Here is a 25914-nt window from a genome sequence, read left to right as displayed (position 1 = left end):
CATATTATTTAAAGTTTGTACCACTGCAGTGTTACAATATAATGGCCAATTTTGCAAATCCTTAAAAAAATATTTTTTCATGAAAGCGCATGTAGAAAATAGTATTTGAGACATTTTTTTTATTTTAAATGCTTTATTTTGTAAAGGGTTGTAGACTGATCAACTTATGAGTATCTTATGTAATTAACGATCAAGAAGTATTGCAATAGTTTGTGTAGGAACAATCCCACAAATCTTAATACACAAACTTAACATAGATATCGATATGTATGTATTTTGCCTGATGTCCTCACAATTATTTTTAAACGTTTAAAAAGTATTGTTGAATCTATTATTATTATTTTTATGCATTTGGTTTATTTGAATTGTTTTTAATATAAACTTGACATGATTAATTGAATCCAAAAGACATAAAAAATCTTTTATACTAGATGATGGATGAAAGTAAATTCAACATGTAAGTTAATTTATTTAATAAATATATATTTTTAATGATTTCATTTGTTTAATGTTTCATATCGTACATTAACAACAGACGCGTGGCGACAGCCAACTGTGAAACTAGTGTCGTGGATTCGACTCTAAAATAAAGACTTAACGGGGTTTTTTTTTTAAAGATTTTTTTAAAATGGCATAATGTTTGTCATTCATAACACTATAATTTTTTTGAGTTGACTAAGACTACGACTTTTTTGGTGTAAGTCTTTATAGATTTAAAAAATCACTAAGATAGACCGTATCTTGTCTTTAGGTAGTATTTTTTTTTTGTCCTAGCTTTAATTTTATTAAGTTGTATTTTATTTAATTAGTGCCTGTATTTATTTTAACAAAATATATTTACCATCGTTAGAATGGACTGCATAAGGCCGTCAAATAATTAATCAAAAATCATATTAATGTTTTACCATAATATTTCAAAATTAATACAGCAATAAAACAATTTTGTGATTTCATTAAAAATCAAAGTTTAACGTGGTTTTGGCTTTGGGCGTAAAGCTCAAGAATCATATTTAATTAAAAATCTTTTACGAATATTTTTGGAAACTTGTTGCATACAGTAATCATCGCGATGAAGAGATAAGAATTCCTACAGCAAGCGAAACCCTAATAAAGGTGAATAACACCTTATAAGCTACCAAATAATAATGCACGCTAAGGCAGGTGTGTTAAAAGACCGTGGCGTAGTCGTATAGGTACTCTACTTGTGTTGGTACGAGTGTTGGCACGAGTCCCGCGCGCGCCACGGGAAATAATTACCCAGGTAATAGTGTGGCGTGGGTGCGTGTGTATGTGTGTGCGAGTGGGGGAGCTTTATAGAGGGTACTATGTTACCTATATAAGGAAGCGCGCTGATATCAGGTAGACAATGGAAAGGGTGAGAGCAATTCGAGCGGCACGAAAGTACACTGCTATGCGCAATAAATTTTACAATACAAATAAGTAATAAACAAAGCCACAAAGTCAACATTCAAAAACAATCATTAAATCAATTTTGATTTTGTTATATTTCTGTGAAGTAAAAGAGTCCAAAAATGTTTATTACGTTAAAAAATTTATCTTACTCTATTATAAAAAAAAATATAAGTATATCATTCAAAATGAAATCCAGTATCTTATATTTAGAGATTCTTTAAATAGTCTTAGCACTTAAAATAATGTAAGGACACCGAAATGTTAGAATCAATTTTTGCTTTGTTTAATAAGGAGCAAAATATTGCATTAACCCTTAAAAAAAACAAGACATAAAACAACAAAAAGAAACTTCATAAATATTGTATCCTTAAATACAATTTACGTTACGTAAACCTTGACGAATAAGCTTGTTTGCTTTGAAACCGGTCGGTGAAAAATAAAAATTAGTGGTTAAAAACAAAGTTGTTTTATTTATTTTATTATAATGAATAACCACAAAGTTAGTGCTTCAAATATAAACTTTATATGAGTTTTTCAACTCGTTTTTAAAAAAACTCTGGAAATTATAATTTCACATATTTTTTATTTATTCCTGAATATATTCGAACTGTTTAAATATTAATTGTTTATAAACTTTATAAACAAACATATTTATTTTAATATATCATTGATAAACAATTCAATTTGCTTCACGTCAATTTGAACGTAGATTAAAATATTTTAAAAAATACTTTACTTCATCATCAATTTAAAGTCAATCTTAAGTTTGATTTTATTAGATTAGGTAAGATATTATCGTTACAACTTAAAGTACTGAATATCTTAGAATGATTAAGATACGTATCCTTGTGTTACCTTGGGTTACGTTTATACAAATCTCGAGTTAAGTTAGGTTAGTGAAGATTTCAACCTAGCCCAACCCAACTTCACCTACAAGTAGATTTAAGAAACTAACCTCTCATTCCAGATTATTTAGTGCCTTTATTTGAATTGAAATCAGCTTATTCTTACAATAAGTCAAACAAAAAATAAAGTAAAAAGGGTACGCTGTATAAATTGTTGGTATAGTTGCTAGCTCTCTACCTGTTCTGAGATATTTAGCAATTATTCCTCAGCTATTATTTTTATTATGTATTTTATTGAGAATATTGTTATAAAAGAAAAGACAAAAACACAAAATACAAACATATTTCACGAGAAAACATTCAAAAAGTGATTTGTCTGAACTTAAAAAAAGGTTTATATCAAATTTCATTCAAAACGTTATTTTTGCTATTTAAAATCTAAAATTTAAAAGTTCAGAGGATACAAGAGGGTCTTTTTTCTGCCGCTTTGAAGTTAGAATGCAGAAATTATAGCAATAAGATATTTTATACGTGACTAAAACACCAAAGCCCACTTTCGTCACAAAAAATGCATTTTTTAGTTGAAATAAAAATGTGATATCCACTTTGTTTTAGTGCAAAAAACATCAGCAGTCCCAGATATGCTTTTTTAATTTGTAATATTATTATACAAATTATTATATTATACAAGAAACCCGTCGCACAGAGCAAGAGGCTGTGTCCAATACAAAGATAACTACTTCTTTAAAGTGGTCGAGCAATTTACCTACCTGGGCTCCAGTATAACTGAGAATAATGAAGATCCAGCAGAAACCAGAAAAAGAATCACAGCAGCATACAAAAAAATATTGTTTTTGCTGCCAGTGTTCAAATCACGTAACGTCTAAGGGAATACCACAATAACCATATACAAAACAATTATACGTACTGTATTGGCATATGGGTGTGAGGCTGATACTGACAGTAAAGATGGCTGAAATGCTGGACACTTTTGAACGAAAAGTACTCAGAAGAATCTGCGGACCAGGGAGAGAGAATAATCAGTGGCGCATTTGGTATAACGAAGAACTGTACAATATATACCAGGCCCCGACCACCTCCGCATATATGAAGATGCTTAGATTACGATGAGCTGGACATGTACAGCGAATGCCTGACTCACGTGTCCTTAAAACGATAATGAGCGGACACCCGGGAGGAAAGAGATTAGTGGGAAGACCCAGGATGAAATGGGAGGATGAAGTGAGAAAGGATGCAGCGCAGTTTCTCCAGGTGGTAAATTGGAAGACAGCGGCTGAGGACCGACAAGTTGGAGGCGAAAGTCGCAGGAGGCCAAAGCTCGTAATGGGCTGTAGCGCCATCGGAGAGATTATACAAATAATCATAACGTTACTTTAAAGGTTCATTATGGATCACAATTATCTCATTTGGTTAAAAAGTAATATTTTGTGGAAATCGCACACTCACAAAATCTTGTTTTCTGAACATTTCGTTCAATTTGACTTCCGTGGTTTTTCCTTTAAGGTATAAAAACATGTCCTTAAGTTCATATATTCAAACAAATAGTTCTGTTAAAACAATTTATTTTTTTTAATTAAAAATAAACGCAACAGGAAAGGAAAACATTTTTGAGAAGGGAATATAAAAGTCTTAACATTTACAGGGCTTATGACCTTATTTTTAACCTTATATTTATGTGACAAATCACTTGTTGAATGGTTGCTCTTATTGCATTTATTAAATATCTTAGTTAACCTATCTTGATACTGTTAAAAGTGTGTTGTTTTTTATAAATGTTTTTTGGTCAACATTTTAAAAATTCGTTATTTATTTATTTATTTATTTCATTTTATTTGGGATTTTTACAGCTATTACATAAACAAAATAATTAGAAAAATCTTAACAATACTAAAGCCAATTAAAAAAATCCACTGTAAATATAATGACACATAATATATCAGAAAAGAAGTTTAGTAATTTTATTTGTGTGACGTTTGTATTCATGTGTATGTGAATGTGTGTATGCGTGAATGAATGAGGGAGAGGATACATGTGCGTGTGGGAATGAAAGAGGGAGAGGGTGCGTTTGTATGGGTGCGTAAGTATGAAAATAAAAAATTTGCTTAAAACTTGTAAATTGTATTAAAAATGGTACAATAAAGAGCTTAGTAAAAAGTTAGAAACCTTTTTGTTAAAATTCAAATGACGAAATGATATAAATTGTTTTTTTTTTTTTTTAAGTATGTTAAATTTCAAAACCGTATTCTGAAGAAAAAAAAAAGCATTTTATTTTTTAAATTTAACTGATACACATCGAATGAATAATGTGCGACGAGTCCTATACAATACAGTAGGTAATCACAAAATGCAGTAAATACGAAATAATGACAACAATAAAATAAGGATTGACAATACGCGAACGTTGATTCAAAACGAACACACAAATGCATATTATATGCACCTACATAATATATAAATAAGAATAACATATAAGTTTAATAGAAATGATTCGGATTATAAAAATCAGGTGTCACAAACAGTTGGCCCGCAGTACGGGGATACATAATTATATTAAAAGATCTTCTCACTATAAAACTTATATATGTTCAGGGATAGAGAGCAACGGAGAGGAGGATGCGGACAAAGACAATTTATTACCTATGGCAGTTTTCATAAATTTAATATTTTTGGTAAATATATCTATTTCGTTAAATTTCCTGTTATACGTATCCATAATACGGTTAATCGTAGCGTTTTTTGACGAATTTGTTCTGCATTTAGGTATGTGGAAAAGTTGTGTATAACGCGTTTGTCTCTGTGGTACCTTAAGATGAATGCGGTTAACCAATTCGGGGGAATCTATTTTATCAGATATTATGTTGGTGAGTAACACTATATCAGCTGTGGTTCGTCTATCAGCGAGAGTTTGGATATTATGAAAAACGCACGCTTGGCGATAATCTGGAAAATTGAGATGTAATCTACGGTTTAAATTTTTTATAAACATTTTTTGAATTCTTTCAATTTTGCAGGAATGAATTTTATAATAAGGAGACCAGACAGGTGAAGAAAATTCTAGTAAACTACGAACATAAGAAAAATATAATTTTTTAAGAGTATCGGTATTTTGAAACGGTATGCCTCTGCGTAGTATAAATCCTAGTGTTCTAAAAGATTTTTCAGTAATACCATCGATGTGACGATTAAAAGTTAATTTTTCATCTAAGAGGATACCTAAATCACGGACTGTTTTGACAGATTTAATATTTGTATTATTTAATTTGTAATTAAAATCGATGGCACGGGTCTTTCTTTTGAATGTTATTTTTAGGCATTTTTCAGGGTTAAGCGATAGTTTATTATTTATACAATAAACCGACAGTCTAGTGAGGTCCTCCTGCATTTTATGACAGTCATTAGTATTTTCAATATTTAAGTATACCTTCATGTCGTCTGCATACATAATGTATTTAGAGTTATTAAAACAATCGCCTATATCATGAACATATACATTGAATAAAAGGGGTCCTAAGTGGCTACCTTGAGGGACACCAGATGGAAGCAAGGAAAAGTCAGAAGAGTGCCCGCCAACGACGACTGTTATAAAGGTAAGTAATACTTTATTATATAGAAACCAACGATTGAAGACGCTCTTACGTTAATTTATTCAAGGACCATAATTTCCGGTTGCCATAACTAGCGCCATCATGAACCGGAACGACTATTACAACAATAATTTAATGTACATTTTTTCTGCCATTCTCTATTGTTAACAGCAGTTTTTGTATCGCGCGGTGCACTCCTTGTGCATGCAAGAACCAGCAGACCATAGACTATTGCCCGGTCCATAAATAACCACAACACAACAGTAAAACGCGGCTATTCTGTAAAGATATACATTTATCAAGGCGGGCGTAAAGCGAACGGAGCGAACAACTTCGCAACTTGTATCAAAGTGCCGCTTTGCTTTCTGGAAACTTCTGCGAAATAAAAATTTCGGAATATCGCTCGAAGAATCAACGGACCGAAAAGATAAAGAGAATTCTAGAATTCACTGAATTCATAGATACGTTGAAGAAAAATAAACTGCAAACATATAGCACAAAGAATAAATTATGTATTTTTGAAAAACAGTAATGCTTTCTGTAGATCCAAAATGTTGATAAATATAATTTAAAGAAGAAAAAAAAACTGTAAATTCAATATTCGATGAACATCAAAATAAATTAAATACTTGTAATATTTTATTATTGAGCTTTCTTTCGAATTTGAAAGTTTAGGTCATCGACCTCAAATAATGAATGGTATATATTAATTATAATAAAATAAATTAAATTCATTCTCTTTCCTGGATATTTTAAATTCGATATTTTATAACTTCAAAAAAAAATTAAACACTTAAAATTTGAAAATTGACTTGTTAGTTGCGTTTTTATTAAGTCTAATTAAGAACTGGTTTTCTTGTTTTGCTAATTTGTGTTTTTTTTATTTTGATTTCTTATATTGGTAGCTCTAAATACGAGCATATGTTCAGAATGCATCAAAAAGTTATAATAACAACCGCAATGGCCTTCTCATCATTCTTATTTTTTAAATAAACACTTCTTATAACTAAGGTACACAGTGGATCATGATTCACTGTGTACTACGGTATTTGATCCACTGTACTCTATGCGGTCATTTTGATTTCCTTGTCAAACAAACACAAAAACTTAAGTTTGTTCATGATAGTAATACTGCAATGTGTAACCAACATATACGGAGTTTACGGTAAAATTCAAAGAAAACCTTTTAAATTTAGTTTTGAGACACAAATTGACTCTTTTCCGACAAATCCTTATCAGGCTAAAGTTCCTTTAATTTAATATTGGCTCCGGCGAAAATAGTCTTCATTATTATATTTATACTAAAGTAATTAACAAAAATTTCGTAAAGTTGTACAGTTATGCAATAAGCTACAAGATTTCCAAACGGAAATACAGCGTTTTAATTTTAGTAAATTAAACATACAATCTAACAGCCGTAGCCAATTCGTACGAAATTAAAGTTAAACACAAAATTTTATAATATTTATAAAATAAAGTTAATTGTTATGGTTAAACTCAGTAAAAGTAGTTATTTAAATTATATTCTAAACATACCTCTTCCTCTTTTCCACTTCATTTCCTCATCCTAAACATTCTTGCAGTGCATTTTTTTTCTTTTCTTGTATAATAATTTATATTTTCGCCTTAGTCTGTAACACGTTTTACTATAATATTTCATTTATTTTAATTATGTATTATTTTTTAAACCATTTTTGTTTGTATAATTTTTGTTGTTTTTCCTAATAAAAAATCAATTTTAAATAAAAAAAGATGAACATAATCATTGTTCCCTAATTATGTTTAATATGATATTATAAGTTGGGGTTTTATGATAACGGATCAACCGTCAGAACGAACTGAGAAGCAGAAGTACGAAACATAAAAAAAACATATAATTTTTTACTTACTTTCAAAGTCTATTTACAAACAAAAATATAACAAAACATTGAACTTTCTCATTTAGATTTGGCAAACGACTTTTTAAAAAATATTTTAAAATTCCATACACTTATGAAAACTCGTCTTAGTTTTTTGAGATTCAGAACAAACTTTAATCGTTTTTGAATAAAAATAATAATAATCAAAACGTCTAAAAAATTTTTGTTTCATAAAATATATCCGCCGGTCTATTCGCAAAACCAAGAAGTACAATTTTAAAAAGGCTGAAGAAATCTTCGGAGCATTTGCTCGGTTGACAAGTGTTCTGCGTAAAAATTTGCTGACGTGATGTGCCGCGGTCTAAGGCCACCCTAAATCGTAAACATATTCAATATGTACACAAGGGAAAATACGCTTTTCCCTAAAAATTCCCGAGAAAAACACGTATACTCCCGTTCGCATTTTTGCCCAATATTCCAAAACACGCACACATGCAATCATATGAAAACGTGGTCTTTTACTTTTTGTCGTGAGAAATAATATAACTCGTCAGTCGCTTCGATTAATTAATAATTCAAAACGGCTGCAAATTAAATGAAAAATGACTGGAATGATAGCCAACTTCTATCATGACAAAAAAACACGGTTTATTAACAAAAATTACAATTTATTTATAAACAACATGTTAAAGGTAATAGATTTCTCTGATGTATATTTAGTCTGCCTAACGAGGTACAACCTGTTTTAAGGCAGACATTAAAACTTGGTCTGTTTCGTCCAAAATTGTAACTATTTTTTACATTTTTTTTTCATTTGCTTTCATGTAATTTTTAACCTTGTACATAATAAGGGTATAAGGAACAGTTTTAGAAATCTCCACCAAAAACGGAAAATTAGTTATTGATGCCAAAATAAAATATATAGAAAAACCTACCTACATAAATAAAAGCGTTATTAAATATCATCTCCTTATCTTAAGAAAACAGATTTCAATTAAACGTACTTATGCAGAAAGCAGCCAGCTATACAGTGAACAATCAAACCTACCCAATAGTTAGAATGTTTTTGACTTTAACAAATGATTAACAATGAATATATTCGTTTTTTTTAAGTAAAAACCAATATCTCATCATGTGTTTGAATAGTTTTAAGGATTTTTAAAGTTTCGTAAGATTTTTTGAGAGCTGTGGGTGTTTTCTGCAGATTGAGAAATGCCATTTTTGTGATTGACACTATTTTCAAAAGATGATTATTACAGTTTATTTTGTGAAAGTGGTCTGGCTGTTTTTAGCAGAATTTAGAATTGATATTATGGCATCGATTACACAAATATCTATTTTTTTTCAAAATTGTGGACTGACTGTTTTCGGGATAACAACGTTCAATTATACTACTTGACGCCGCAAACTTCTCATTGAGTTAGTGAAGCATAATTAGAAATCTCAGAATTCTTTCTTCAGAAGTTTTCCGCAAATATCTCAGTAACTTCATCAATAAAGATTTCTAAGCTTGCTTCTAATACCTAAAAAAAAAACTTCAAAATCACATTGTAAACTGTATTAAAAAATATATTTATAACATATGTAACAAATTCAAATATTTGCCAGTATAAAAAGGGAAAATAATCTAAATTACTGCTCTGAAAAAGAGAAAAACACAGTTGTGAATTAGTGATAGGAAGTTTTATGTTAAATAAATAAATAAAGTACTTAGAAAGTATGGGTTATCGATTTTATGTCAATAATATCCTTATGTCACGAATCACGACAGCTTGAGTTATATTATGAAAAAAGGTTACCGAATTTTTCCGTGAGGTTTTTCGTCTAACTGTAAGAACCCATTTTTTATTATAGTTTCATTTTATTTTTTTAAACGAATAATATGAAAAGATAGATATTTCATTTATCCGTTAGTTGAGCTGAAACAAAATATTTCAAAGTTGTTTAAGCAAATAGCCGCCTACCGACTTTTTAATGTTTACCGGTTTCAAGACGTACCCTTCTTGAGAAGGAAATGACTGACTTCACAACGTTTATGCCGGATCATTGTCTAGTTTAAGTGGCCATTTTACACGCTTTGTATTACTCACAATTCTGCCTATATTTAAACACATACATTAATAAACCTTCCATCTCTAAACTACCGTAACCGAAAGATTGACTTTGGGAAAAAACCCAAAAACAAGTAAATTGCGATGATATTGATAAAAATTCAATTTAAAAAATATTTAAAAAATGTATGATGATGTCGATTAATTATGAAAAAAGGCGTGTCTAAAAAAACGCAAGGCGTTTATTTTAACAAGTAAAGATATTCAACACAATCAAGAATAAATATTTTTTGATAACGCCATTCTTTTAAGTAATTTAATCATTTATGGGCAAAAAACTTAATAGTACTGCATGGAAATGTGTTTAATTTACAACCTTCCAGTTTTATTCCAGCAACATGCGTTGAATACACTTAGCTAATTAAATGCTGATTACGAATCATTAAATTACTCAAAAACGACAAAATGTAAAACGTAAGTTGTGGCAGTTTAAGCTCTGCACGGCAGATCTGGTGACTTGTGTAAAGGAAAAGAGCTGAAACCTTTATTGGTGTGGGTTAGATTCATCTAATTGAATTATTTCACCTACTGGCCAACGCGTATCCCCTGAAAATACTATAATTGTAATATTTGTTCTTATTGCAGTTGGTTTGATCAACAAAATTGTCCCTTCTCGAAAATTTGAGTTAATTGCAGCCTTGTCTATAAACATTTGGACATATTCAAGATGTTTTAGTAAAAAAATGAGAATATAATCAAATGTGTTATCCCACCCGCGGTATAAAAAAAGCTTTTCAATTTTAGTACCATTTTTTTAATAATTTACTTTTTTATGAAACCTAGTTAGAATTTTTCTGTCCTTTCTTTGAACGCTGTGTTATACAAGCGCGATTTCACGTTTTTGTCTATTGTTAGTGTAACGACCATGTTTTGCATAATAGTAATATAAAAATGTATTTCTTCTTCCAAAGAACGTTTTTGGTGCTATCAAATATAAGATACCGACAATTTAATTTTGAATTCATTTCAGGTGAATTTCCGAATAAATGCCTAAATGTTTATTGGTTCTGAATAAATGAATACTCAAAAAAGGAAAAGCTTGGATATTGTCAACATTTTTGGGGAAACACTTATGCATAGGATTAAGAAAAGTCCAGAACGAGCGTAGAATCATATTTGAACATCGGACTGTGTCCGGAAATCCCCCTACTATGCCCTACTTTCGCCGCGCGCATTCTTGACGTAGCCGCGTTATGTTGCATGGTGGGAAAAAATATAATCATAACACAAATGTATGGTAAAAAAAGCAATATGTTAATTTCTCTACAATTTTATTGTGCACGCGGAAATATTGATTGACACAACAGAGTAGACAAGTAAAGGGTCATTTAATAAGAATAATTGGATTAATTACATTTGAACTTAAAATATTAAACAAATTTTATTTGACATAAAACGGATATTTTAATATCATGTTAAATAATATCTGATGTTTTAAATATAATATCGGTCAAATGTCCACCACAGAGTTGTTTAATCTAAGGTTCAAATTTCATTAGTTCTCTCATTAGATGAGTAAAGTAGGGTAAAAAAATTTACTAACCTGGCAACACTAACGAAATTTAGATTTTCTTTTCTTCGACAAACTGACAGATTGAAAAATAATTAATTTTTTTAGTACTGTATTTGTTACTTACTCATTCACTTGCTTGTTACACATGAAATGAGATTCCATCCTGTTTCTTTAAGATCCTAGCAGTATTTCTACACTTTAAAAGGACACCACGGCAAAGTTGAATTCAAATCAGGAGTTGCGTACTGAGCGACGTCTACAAATAAGCAAATGAGTCAAAACATAAAACTACTCATTTATGAGTAGTTTAGTCGCCTTCTGTTTGATGCTCGTATGTGGTTTCTGGACTATCCTTAATTCTATGGACTTATGGTAACCTGCGGAGAGCTGAACGTAACCCAGCAAATACTGTCAGGTTGTCAACACTGAAGCGTTCTGCGGTTGGCAACGCCGCCACCGCGCCGGTGCGAACCTAACTTCAAAACGCACTACGAACTTCAGACAAGAACTGTGACAGCTCTTCGCATTCTCCATGAAGTGACTCCTTTGGCCTCCCGGCTCTCTCCCAGTGTTATTATAGTATATTCCTTTTGAATAAGTTGGTAGTTCAGTGTGTAACGTCATAAAATAAATTGGGTAAAATTTATGATATTCAAGTGAGACTGTTAAAGGGGATTGTACCGGATAGCATAATCCGTGAGGCAAAACATATCGGCAAAAGTGAATATTTTAGATTCTGTAATGTCCTGCCGGCAAAACCACTTTTTGACTACAAGTAGATCACTTTGTTGATCCGGAATGTAAAATAAGAGTTTCCCACACTCAAAACACTAGATTTAAAACTAAGATCTCCCTGTTTGTTCCCCGAATGACAAATTACTTCGGAGAGCGAACATTATATTGCGTTATTCCAAGGTTGTTCAATAATCTTCCACAAACCATCATTAACATAAACATTTTGTTTAAAATCAAATGATTCAAAATGTCCATGTACTTGTAATTATCTCAAACTGAACGGTTTGGGTAGGTAGGAAGAAATTGCCTTAAGGCAATATGCCCACACTTACATGTAGAAAATTTATAAAGTGTTAAATAAATAAATTTTGAAGTGTTAATTTTTTATTTATTATTTAAGGTAATTTTTTTAGTATTAAGCCTGTATTATTTTTATGTAAGATTATAAAATTTAATTTTGTTTGTACCTTTGAGTTTTACTCTTTAGTTATTCATCTGAAACTGCTAAAACAGTTCCACAAAAAATAAACGGTAATTTTAAAGAAAAACTAGTCTATAAAAGTAGCCAACCACCCCACCCTCCTCTCCTTTCCCTTCCATGAATATGAAAAACTACTAAAAGTAGTGTTTCTCAAATAACAGTTTAGAGCGGCGTGGTTCGCAACAAGTCATAGTTTAATAAACTTGTGAAATAGTTCCAGCAGTTGCATGTACTAGATTTTTTGCCGATGATACGCAGAAACTTTTACCAAAAAAAATCAATTTTTAACTGTTACTGCTACTTTTTTAATAACTGAAACGCCCGTCTCTAGTTTTTACACAATTACAAATCTTTAAAAGAATAACTGTTTTTTTTAAATATATTTATTACCTCTTGTGTGGCTGTGATGTCACTCTAGTCGACAAAGGACACAAGACTTGATATATCTCTCTTATTTTTAAAAATTATGAATTGGTATTTTTTGAAATCTTCAAATGGACATTTTCACACCCGATTTGGAAAGTAAAATTTGTATAACTATGCTAAATGTTAATACAAAAAATATTTATCCTTGCTACGCGAAAAATGAATGTCCGCTAATTCAGCAACACATCTATACAGATACCTTATACAAGAGAGAGAACGAAGATAGAAGTGATAACAAGGAAGATAAAGACGCTGTTCTGCGGCGGGTGTTGTCTAAAACGTATTCAGTCGGTTGATGAAAGTGGTGAGGGACACGCGCGTAACATGAGCGGCGTATTTGTGATTTTTAATTTATGTTGCTATTACAGGGCTAAATAATACGTTTATTTGCATATATTACGGAAAAAGAATTATATAACAGAATGTCAGCATGTTTTTTTTTCAATATTTGAACTTTAGAATATTCCGTCTTTTACTAGTGGTAACATGATGTTACATCTCGTCGTTTTCGTCGTTTTCGGAAGAGCCCCAAAAACGTACATGTGTACATTAATACACTAATGATAAATAAATATTTCTTACCGGTCCTGTTAAACGGATTTGGTTCAAACCTGTTACAGACCCTGGGTTCAATATTAAGATATGAAAATACGCTATGAAGTGCGGCTTCCATCAAAAAATCACTCACGTACGCAGTGGTTATACGGCATAAGTGGCATGAAAAATGTTTTTTCTATCACTTGGAAAATGCCTAATCCCTATCCATATATGAAAGGGCGACGCTTTTATCGCTCGTGGCCCGCTACTGGTATCGACAGATCACATTGTGCGGATAGAGGGGTGGTTGGCAAAGAGGGTTGGCGAGGAGAGCATGGCAAAGGAAAGGGATGTAGAGACTGAAGGATGAACGATGAGAAAGGAGATTAACGTAATAGAAACAGTATGAAAGTATTCATTATACGATGTAAAGGAAAATGTTTATGTGTTTTTTTAAACATTTTTACAATTTAAATGATCTTAGATTTTCACAGCAGCTGCCTTTTCGCTTTTGAATTTTAATAAATCTTTATATAATTTAAATAAAATAAGTCTACCTAATTTTTTGTAGACAAGAATTGGATATAACCCCCCTGGTCGTTTTCAATATGAATTTATTACAACAGAAATGAAGAATATTTTTTAGAAACGAATATAGAAATCTAGAGGCATTTAAAGGGCTGATGACCTGTCATTGGCTGGTTTAAGTGGCCACTTTACACATTTTGTAACACCTACAATTTCGCCTATTCTGAACATCTACTTTCGTTCATTTATTTCATCTGTTGATATTTGTGAAGTTAAAGAGCTAAAACCTTAAGGTTTTAAATATTGTATTAAAATATTTTCATGCGTTGCCTAGTATCTAGGTGAAATAACTCGGATAGAATGTCACCCGCATCAATAAAGGTTTTGGCTTTTTTACTTCGCAAAGATCAAGTTATGAAAGAATTGAAGGAATAAAGATGTTCGAAATAGGCGAAATTGTGGATGTTACACAGTTTGTAAAATGGCCACTTAAAACCGCTAATAACAGGTCATAATTCCTGTAAATGCAAATATTTATATTTAACCATTTATAAATGTTCTTCATCTCTGTTGTAATTAATTCTTTTTTTTTTTTTTTAAACTTTAAAAAAATATATACATCTCCTTTCTGCCCCTAATGATGTAAAGGGCGCCGTATTGATACACCCAACCCCATCGTATCTTAACATTTTCTTGTAACATCGAGGTAATATGATCAGTCTTAGGCTTCAAGTTCCAGTCTTCTATTTTTAAATAAAGATATCGTGTAGAAAATCAAAAGCTAGACTTCTTGAATAGTAGGCAAATGCGCCAACTATTGGACTATGAGGTTTTTTATTACCTGAAGATTTTCAGAGATATTACGCCTTGTGTTAAAATTTGTGATATTTTTTGAAAAAAAAAATAAACTTATCAACTCAACATATATTATAAATTAAACATGTTATTTTTTATATACTGAATTCAATATTGTTAATGTTTGCTATATATGTCTCCTAAAGTCGTCGGCACAGGTGACCCGTGTGACAACACATTATTTTTAATGTTTCGTATTTTATGTAACGCGTAAATGAGTAAATAAGTCTAGGCGTTTACGTGGCCTATGACCTGTCATTGTCTGATTTGAGAGGTCACTTTACACGCTGTGTAACATTTACCGTTCTGCTTATCTAACATCTATATTCCCTCGATTTATTCATGAAATTTTCCCAAAATTTGGGCAAATTTTAAAGGTTGTTAATTGATTTTCATTTTATTTATTGAATGATTTGCCTTTTCCGTGAATTTATTCTTCATGAATTCACTGTATTTTTTTTTTTTAATTTTAAGGTCGGCTGTTCAGTTTATTTGTTTGCGTTTTGTGAAATATAATCAGAATCGTGGACGAGTGTTTTTCGACAATGGTAAAAATTTCTAGTAAAAATCTCAGGTAAAAATCCTGATAAAGGAAATCAAGTGGAGAAAAAATCGCCTTGAAGTGTAATGTTTACCATGCCAATGGTTCGATTTCTGGGAATGTTGACTTGAAATAGTCGTTTTACTCTGCAATGTTTTACTGATCCTCTACTGACACCTGAAGCGTAAGACTGATCATCTTGCCTTCCTGCAATATGTTATCGAGATACACTGCGTTTACTTTCCCGATGAAGTGCCCAACGCATCATCAGGTGTGAATAAGGGTGATAATGATGTTAAGTTTATAACCATTGTGTTAAAACCACGAAGGTCTTGATAGTATTTCACTTATGTTAGGGTCCAATAATCTTTATCCGTTCTATGTACAAAAATAGCAGCGCCCAAGGCTTAGAATTCACATCGACCCTTGATCTTGATCAACTATTCACTGATATGGAAATTTTCACGTGGCCTTAGAACGGGACTCTATTGAAACTGAAAATCGAATCTATCAATAGAGGATTCTGTCCAAATATTAAATTTATTTACGAGTCCATTTCATTTGCTTGAGGTCCCGAGATCGATTCTTGACAGGATAAATAAATATCCGTATTTTTTATTGAAAATTTTTACATGAGCATTAAATAGAACAATTATTTAATTCCCACCAAACCGCAAAAGCAGTTTTTTTGCAAGAATTTCTCTCTTTACATGTTTTGTTAAAACAGTATAATAATTTTTACATAAAAATTTTAAATACATCAATAAAATTAAGTTAAAAAAAAATCATTAAAAGGTAACCAAGTCTTTTTAGATACCGAAATAAATGAAAAATTATAAACAAATACTTTTTTTAACACTTTAAATTGTTTGGTTTCCCTTTTTATTTTACTTAATAAACTTAGAATTTTAAAAAAATAATTTTTATAGCAAATTTTACCTAATTTTTATATTTATTGTATCACTATTCTTTTTTTCTTCCGGGAGTCTATTTACTATGCGTGGGAGTATATACGCTCTGGTCCTCTTTACATTCGCATTAGGAGCTTTTTTTTCCATGAAATTTCCTTTCACTTTTAAGCGCGTTTCATGCTTATGTCATATCGGCGTTTTGTAGAAATCCATGAATTCCTCTGTTACCAGGCGATAGTATATCATATTCTGTACCGTCAAAACTTTACACATAAAAAAATTGTAGTCATTTTAACATGTAATTATGTTGGTTTTACTTGCAAACATTTTAAGGAATCTAATTTGTGATTAATTTATTTTTGTTGTATATAAAATGTCGATGCATGTAGTTTAACTGCGCAGCATTCATTATAATGAAAACACTCACTCTAATCCTGAATCTGTTTATAAAGACTTGTGTCTTTCTTAATTTTCGCATATTCACTTTCATGAAAAAAAAACTAATTAGGTGATATTTTAATATTTCTTTATAATCTAACCGCGGAAAAAACAAAACAAAGAATCTTTAAAAGCTATCATTGTATTCTTCACTGCAATATTTTCAATTTGTGATCAATTTTTCAATTTTCCAGTATGACAGTGAAAGAATACAGTGTTAGTTAAAATTGAGACTGCGGCCGCATGCTCCATATCCCGCTTCGGAAAGAAAAAAGAACGTAGTAATACAAACAAATGAAACAACGACACAAAACCCAAATACATATAGAAAAAATTAGAAGAATTGGCCTTATTCAACATGCACTCAAGCAACCAAAGAAAAACAACACGTATACCAAAGCACATAAGTCAATCAAATTAATAAGACACTACTGGCTAAGTCCTAATACAGATCCTAACATGATCCCTATCAAACTCAGGCGAAATTACCACTCGTCATGACACTGATCCCCGCAAAAATTCTTACTGTCCAACAGTAGGAACAATCCCAGCAACATTTTATTGTCCCCGTAACTGGCACAAACGTAAGACTGATTACCTTACCTGTATTATATGCAATTGTAACACGTGAGATGGTGGTGAAAGACCACCAAGCTCATGAGTAGTTATCACCTTTATAATCTTGATGTTTTTTGTTGATATTTCTTGATAAAACTCCATAGTTAATGATTATGATAAAATTATAAATAAACTTATCAATGAAACTTCTTGGTTTAGTTTTACTTTTTATTATTTTGTCCAACGAGCGTTTTCACCTAAGAAGGCATCTTCAAGACTGGTGAATTGTTTACAACATTTACAGTTTTTATATTTTTTAATAGTATAAAAACTGTAAATGTTCTAAACAATTCACCAGTCTTGAAGATGCCTACTTAGGCGAAAACGCTCATTGGTCAAAATAATAAAAAGTATAAGTAAACCAAGAAGTTTCATTGATAAATTTATTTGTAATTTAATCATAATCATTACCTATATAATCATCCCTTTCAATCATAAAATAGAGATATGAAAGTTATCCTAGACGATTCAAAAGTTGTCTACTTGCGGATCAAAAGATATAATGTTGATATGTGTAGCTGTAAGGTAAGATAAAAAAAGACAATCGGTGATAATTTCCCTGTGTGCACCGTCCATTTCATTCAATAGCAATGGGACTCCCTAGAAAATAAGAAGTTGCATGGAATTATGCAAATAACAAAATATAATTATATAAAAAATAAAGTAATCTTCAAGTTTCAAACTATAAACAGGACTAAAATGTGAATTTTGTAAGTGAAATGCATGACCAGGTCATAAATAATTGAATAAAAACCAAGATACTGTAAATAATATTATTTAGATACGCTGCGTTTGATGTACGTACTCAGTACCCTATGCATCACTTGGTGTGGATATTGATATTACGATGATTGATTTTTAAAACAGACTTCTCAAAAGTCGGAATAATTAAGGAGTTCGCATTAGAAAATGTTTGAATAAGCTGAAAAAAAATAGTCTGAAAGGAAGTGTTGTGTCAAAGAATTTTTAAAAAAGGGCATTTTTTTCTTTCTAAAAGGGGGTGTAATTAATATGTAAGGGGTTCATATGCGTGTATTTAGATTACTATTTTTTTTCTAAAAAAGGAGTTAAATCAATATTTTAGAGGTTCATAAGCGTCTATTTAAGTAGGTAATTGTTTTGGTTTTATTTGGTTAAAATATTTTTAATCTTACCTATTTCTGATTTCAAAATGCAAAAAATTATGCATTCCTTAAATTTGACCACTTTTAAAGGCGAGACATTAAGGCTTTTTTCTTTTTGTCTATAGAAAAATATTATTTTTTTGCTTTTAGTCATTCTAACTTTGATTTACGTCAATGCTAAAAAGAAATCCGTAATTTTACTCAACACACATAAAAAAACGCTTTAATTTATCTCCTGTAAAGTGGTCCAATTTGAGTTACGCGTTGATGGATTGGCGTTAATGTTATATACATTAAAAGCAACTTATGGAGAAAATGGAAAAACTAAAAATTAAAAAACGTAAATAGCCACATTCCAAAAAACACTCCTCATTTATAGTTTAATTTTTATGTTTTTAATTATTGCATTTAAATAATTATACATAATCAATTCTATTGAAATAACTAGCCTGTATAAAGTCGCCACTATAACCAGTCAATCAGGTCGTAAACTATATAAATACCTAAAGTGTCTTTTTTTTTAATGTTGTCTATCTCTGTTGTAATATGTTAAGAGTCAACAAAGTCTTAACTATCGGGGGTATAAACCTATAAAATAAATTTGTTCATGGAAATAAAAATAAAAACGATTTCGTGTCGTCATTCCACCAAATATCAAAATGAGGTCATCTGAACATTAATCATGAAATAAAATATCAATACAAGAAAGTAATTCATTGTAATTTAAGTACAGTAACATATATATATCTCCGCGTCACGTCATCCAAATTATAACCCGGTCCGTGGCTGTCAGCGAGTTGTCTTTGTGATCTCTAGTATGGAGATAGAGTACTAACCTAGATGCTGAATGTTCTCTTTGGTAATTGTAATTCAGGACACGTTCTCTATATAAGCCAAGGATCACAGGCCGTGTTCCTGTTGTCATGTGGCTAAGACATTGAATCATGTGTGTTAGTAAATTTTCATATAAGGGCACCCGAACGTGTGTGGGAGGTTAATTCGCTGTGACGTATTTATGGAGTATATAAGGAACGGAGGCTTAGTCCTCTCGGGGCGGGGAATCGGTGTGATTAATAATTATATTATTGTCGACTAGATTTACCGTTGATGGGGATTATGCGAATCTATTCATATCAACAGACTAACGCTCGAATTAAACGTTTCAATGGGTGTAATGAATCGAAACGTTTATTTTTATTTATTTTATATTTTTTAACTGGCAAGTTCCGGTGATGTAACCTGATCTGATCTCCGAAAACGACAAAATATCGAATATCTTGAGACAAATATATAAAATATTCATTTGAGAGAATGAGATGTAATCTCATTAGATCACTAAGCAAGACGCACATATAGTTTTACTAAGATGAAAAGAGATAATTGTTATCAGGCGATCATTTCCTAACCTCAGTTTACCACACAGTGACGTGAGGCAGTTTTTTCAATCAAGTCAATCTGTTAGGGCTTCCATAAGCCTGTTGGTTTGCTTAAAAAAAATATATATTTATAAATCTTCACAACAAGCATAATGCGTTAAATTACTATTTAAGTACCTAGATAATTGTTTATAAAGAGCTTCAATATACTCAATCTTTAAATTCGTTTGAAAATACCGCCTTTTTTTTCTCTTTTTTTTATCGTGGTCGTGGTCCCGTTGCTAGTGTCTCGGACTCACGACTCAAAGGTCCGTAGTTTGAATCCTACTCTAACCAAATTTGATTCATATTTTCTAAAAGAACAACTAATAATACAACGTGTTGAAAATGGCCCTCAAAATTAAATACTTGGGTAAATAAATTATAAATTATGAAACAATTATCCGATTTCGTGTGCTTTTCATTTTTATTTAATAAATAAAATGAACGAAGTTCTCAACTAAGTATTTGATTTAAATATTAAAATTTTAATATGGTGTTTTACAAAATAAACGCTTACTCAATAAATAATCGAAACAGTATTTTAACTTGTACATTAAAACATGGAAACGCGTCAACGAAGCTGACGCATTTTTTACCGAGTAACTTTCTATCTAATTTGCTTGTAGATTTTGTACCAGACGAGCTCATCAGAATATATTTGTTCAGCGGTTTGACACCGTTCGTTCCCTTTCCCCCTTGATAAAGTTTATAAATTGTGTTATTAATTTCCGGGGCAAGTTGCCCACTCCTTCCCCTAGCGCCCCCCCTCGCTAGGAGTTTTTCATAACAATTCCTCTCTGCGAGATCCTCTCCACCAACTTATTCCTAGGTCCTCGCTGGTTCTATAGTCATTTGCTTTAATTAAAAAGCAAAACGTGCTGCCTATAGCGCCGGAACCGGTCAAAGCAATGGCGTGGCAGCCAATTATAACAAAAATAGCTTGATAGCCTAAGAATCATCTTATTTTTTTTTAAATATAAAAGTAATTTTAAATCTCATCATCTTTATATACGTAAAAAGAGACATCAATTAAACAACTTTTTACGGACAATTTAACGTAGTTATGCAGAAAACAGCCAGCCATAGAAAAGTGAAACTGATATAATAGTACCTTTGTGAAAAGAGTGAATAAACAAAACTTCACAACATTTGGAATGTTTTTGATTTTAACAAATACCAAACAAGGAATATGTTAGTTTTTTTTTACATTTCAAACAAGAATTTAACTATGTATTTGACCAGTTTTAATGATTTTTAAATTCGTTAAGATTTTCTAGCACTGCGGGTGTTTTCTGCTAACTGAGGAATACCGTTTTTGTGATTGATACCATTTTCAGAAGGTGATTAAAACAACTTTTTGTATGAAAACAGTCTGGCTGTTTTCAACAGAACATAAAATTGACTTTACTGCACCCGATAACATCAATATCTCATTTTTTCAAAATTGTGGACTGACGGCTTTCTGCATAACTACGTTCAATTATCATTCCATTTTCGCAACCTAGCTGGAGTATATGGTGTCTACGAAGATCCTCCAAGCATCTCTGTCGGCTGCCAGCTCCTGTGCATTCTCCCACGTTAGGTTTACATCCCGTTATTCTGACACGAACTGCCCACGAACAGTCAGCAGTGGACGTTCAGGAGAACCTGATGCCTTGTAAAGTAGACAAGCGTAGTTAAGGCTCTCAGGATGCATTCGCAGTACAAGGCCAAGCTAACCGTATCGCCTTCACTCGATTACAGTTTTACTGTAATTGGTTCCGTCCGTTATCTTATTACTTCATTCCTTACAAAGTCAAACCATCGCACACCCAAAATTCTTTTGTGACATCTTTTCTTGAAACTCAGAATTTCGCTCTTTTGGGCCCTAGTAAGGTGTCACAATTCGTATCCGTAGAGAATAATATGTGTTATGCAGGCGTTATATAGGCGGCATTTAGTTTTCAATAAGTAAATATCTAATCTCCAGACTGCCTTCATACTGTTGGATTTGACACCTGCTATTCCTAGCCGCTCTTCTAGTTCTTGGTGAAAGCTGCCATTTTCTGTAACATACTCGTATACCTTACTCTCAGGTATTTGAAACTCTCGACCCTTTCAATGACTTGGTTTGACAGAGTCAGGGAATTTTAGGCATCAAGGCATGAAGTATTTTTTTTTGTATTTGTTTATTTTTCCATACACATATTATTTACAAAGAAACATAATTACAAAAATACACTTTAGAAAAATACATCTTAAAATTAAGCTATTAAATGAATTGGAAAAAATGCCCACAAAGACTTTAGCGTCTGAGCGTGGGCCATTCCTTTTTTAATTATTAAAAAGTTAATAGCATATATATATTGTATAAAATGAACATGAAAAAAAAGAAAAGAAAAACTAAATTAAAATATGCTGATATTACGAAAACATGTTATTTTTGCAGAATGCATTTATTTTTAATTTTAATTATTTTTTTAAGAATGTGTCTTTCTTTCCTTTCATGCTGATTCAAGACCTCAAACATACTTTATAATGTACCAGTGATTTGATGTTTTGTAGTTCCTTGGTTAGAAAATTGAAGGATCTTGAACCAACATGTGAGGAGTGCCTCTGTGCGAACTAAGTTCTGCATCCTGAAACTGACAGTACACTATCGGAACTATTACTAATACGATTTAAATTATGACTAAAAAAATTTATATTCAAGTAAACTGAAATATATTTAATTTTCTAAAACTAAGGAGTCCACTCTCTACGCATAATTAATTACTAGGAAATAATCTATGTTTTTTTGTAAATTATTTAAATTATATTTTTCTGTGCAATTTCGATTGAGCGCGCGTCCAAGACTCCTCCCCACCTTATAATACCATATGTTATCGAAGACTGAATTGAAGCGTTTGATACATTTTTTCTTCGGTTAAGATATTTTTCAGTCTTTGGCAAACATAAGATAAATATCTGAGTTTATCTGTTGGTTTACCTATATGTGTTTCCCAAGTAGTAGTCAATAATCTATGCACTCGTATATACCCAAATATTTATAGCTTTCTTTGTAGCACTTATTACAAATATCAACATTCCATTTTAAATCATGGATTTTTATTGACAAATTCTGTGAAAGGTCACTTTTGTTTGAAATTTGAAAAGGCAAATACATGTTTTTTTTCTTGATTTAAACTAAGTAAATTTGTTTCAAGCCAGTTATTAACTCTCGTAATACTTTTTGTAGCGTCATTAAAGGTTGATTTATTATTATCAGATTATTAGATTTTTATATGAAATATATATTATTATATTATTACACAGTATATGGGTTTGTAAAATATCGATTTTTAAACCCATGCATGGGGAGTCCTTGTTTATGGTATAAACAGTGGCCTGCAGGCCCTTGACCAAATCTTCACATTTAACCGCATCAAAAAATATTTTAGAATAGCTGGTCTATAATATATAATTAAATGGTATATCTCTGCAAATAGACACGTTGTGACGGCACTATTCGCGAAGGCTTTCAAAAGTAAATGAGACGTACATGTTTTGGGAGCATCTAAGATAAGAAAGAGGCATATCAGCTATTGCTGCCTGCCTTAGTAATAATGATAGTAAAAATGACACGCCCTTTTTTTAGACCAAAAAGCCAAACAATACGACGGCGTAACGCCACTGAACGCTTCCAAACCCGTATGAGGGTGTTTCGGTTTAATAAAGAAAATGGCAATAGGGCTGTTTCACCCACGGCACACGTATCCGTCCATCCACATCCAGAGAGCGGCCAAAGTTCGGCACGCCATCCAAACGTTATTGGTTCCAAATAATGACAGCCCGAGTCGTGTTTTTATCTCCCCGCGTTAAAAAGTATCGACGGGATAACCGGACATGATTACTCTCTCTCGTGTGTTTGGGATGGAACTCCGCACACGTCTACGTGTAAATAGAATCACGTAAAAGTGAAACGTCATTGTTTCTCAGTAATTTCACGTTTAACGAGATATGCCGCGTTAATGCTTCGCTTTTTGGCAGGTTTCATCGTAGGATCGAGAAAAATGCGAAATTGGAAAATTCTTTTTACTAATATTCTGTTTTTAAATTATGAATGAGATTTTTGAACCCTTCAAAATTACAGAAGTGATGTTAATTCTATTTTAATAGTATTTTTTTTTTTTTTAATCATTGCACTTATTTTTTTATACGGAAAAATTATCGTTTATATTTTTTTATTTTATTTTTCACAATATGACAAGTCAATATGTAGGTTTGATATTTATTTTTTTTTTTTTTATCTTATATTTAAAAGTATTTTAGTATTGACAAACATGAACCTAAAAATAGTAATGTCTCTGTGATTCAGAAAACTTAAGGTTAATGTCTCTTTGATTCCTAATTTACCAGATTAATTGGTTTCGGGAAAAATTAAATAGAAGAGATTTGAGATTTATAGTGAAAAATAATGATTTTGTCCCAAAATTAAAATGATATTCAAATTAATATTTGGTGCACTAATTTTGCATCATAAATAATATAACTTACCCTTAAGTTTGTATTAAGTTATTCAAATAATTGAAACACAAATTTTACAAGCACACTTGTCATTTGATAATATTAAAAAAATTTAGTGTTAATTTATTATTAAGCCTTGACAGAGGGGAACTATGGTGTTCTTAAACTGGTTGGCATATTTATTTATTTGAGTGATTTTATCCAAAATAAAAAGGTAGTTATATTATTCAAAATTGTATTGGCTAGTAATTACAATAAAAATGCGAAATATGTCAAATTTTGCCAACAAAAATATGAAACATAATGCATTTCTTTATAATACCAATTTGAGATGGAACTTGTACGCTTGAATAAATTGTTTCACTACCTTTTTTCATCAAACTGTATGAATATTTTACGGAAAGTCGACATTCATCGTAATCCCCGCAATATATTACCAAGGATCAAGTAAAAACTACCCAAAATGTAAATGTAAACATGTAAGAAATATACTCCCGTATTCCGGGAATATCGGGGAGATCACGCATCAGAAGTAGGCTTTTCCTTTGTAAATCAGCCCCCATCGCGCGGTCGGATCAGGAGGCAGACATTCCAAAACAAATGGGCATTTATGTGCCCAGTACCAACTTTGTCATTTGTTATCCTACGTTCATGCTCGCCTTGTGGCACGGGAACTATATTGAAACGTCACCTATTCTCATACAGACAAGTAAAAATTTAACAAATATTACGGAATATCTTCAACCAAATCCACCATTGTGAACTTTTATTATATTTGTTACAATGTTAAGATATATAAAAAATAATCACATGAGTGTTTTATTAAAGGACAGATGACAAAAATATAATTACAACTGGTTTGCAAAACAGTGCTTCTTGTGTAAAAGCGCTCGTTCGTCAAATTAAATAAAAGTGCAACTAAACCGAGAAGTTTTATTGATAATTTTATTCATAACTTTATCTTAATCATTAAATATGAAGTTTTATCAATAAATATTTACAAAAAACCTCAAAATTAATAAAACACTAAAATTTGTCATTCCTTTAAACTTCTATTTAAACAGTTTTTACATCGGGTGCTCAGACATTAAAAAAAAGATGTCCGAACCAATTTTTCCAGATCTGCTCCAATTCAATACTAAAGGAAATTTATAATTTCTGTTTTTATTTTTTATACGTTTTATACTCTAATAATATGAAGGCGCCATCATCGTTTTTCGTAATAATTCCCTTTTCGCACCTAATAGTGCATAAGGCACTACATTGGTTTACCAATCGGAGCGTATCTTGATCATTTTTGCAACATAAAGGTAAGGTGATCAGTCGTACGCTTAAAGTACCAGTCTAGAGACTATAAAATATTCTAGTCTAAAAACACCCTTTCAAATAATATTTCATATCGACCAGAACTATAACTTTGTAAGTCACTCTCCAATCACAAAGTTAGTCTCTTTTTTGGAGAGTTACAGTT

At 31.3% G+C, this 25914-nt stretch overlaps 1 protein-coding gene across 2 annotated transcripts in view; it reads right to left on the bottom strand.

The window, feature by feature from the left end:
* The window catches only part of LOC148280059 (uncharacterized), a 291636-nt gene that overhangs the window by 182621 nt on the left and 83101 nt on the right, over window positions 1–25914 (bottom strand). The window lies entirely within an intron of this gene.

Source organism: Micrasema longulum, unplaced genomic scaffold, assembly GCF_059751315.1.
Source record: "Micrasema longulum isolate JH-2025_06_02 unplaced genomic scaffold, ASM5975131v1 h1tg000623l, whole genome shotgun sequence".
In the NCBI taxonomy this organism is placed as follows: domain Eukaryota; kingdom Metazoa; phylum Arthropoda; class Insecta; order Trichoptera; family Brachycentridae; genus Micrasema; species Micrasema longulum.
The sequence above is the reverse complement of the archived record's forward strand: the minus strand, read 5'-3'. Positions and strand labels throughout refer to the sequence as shown.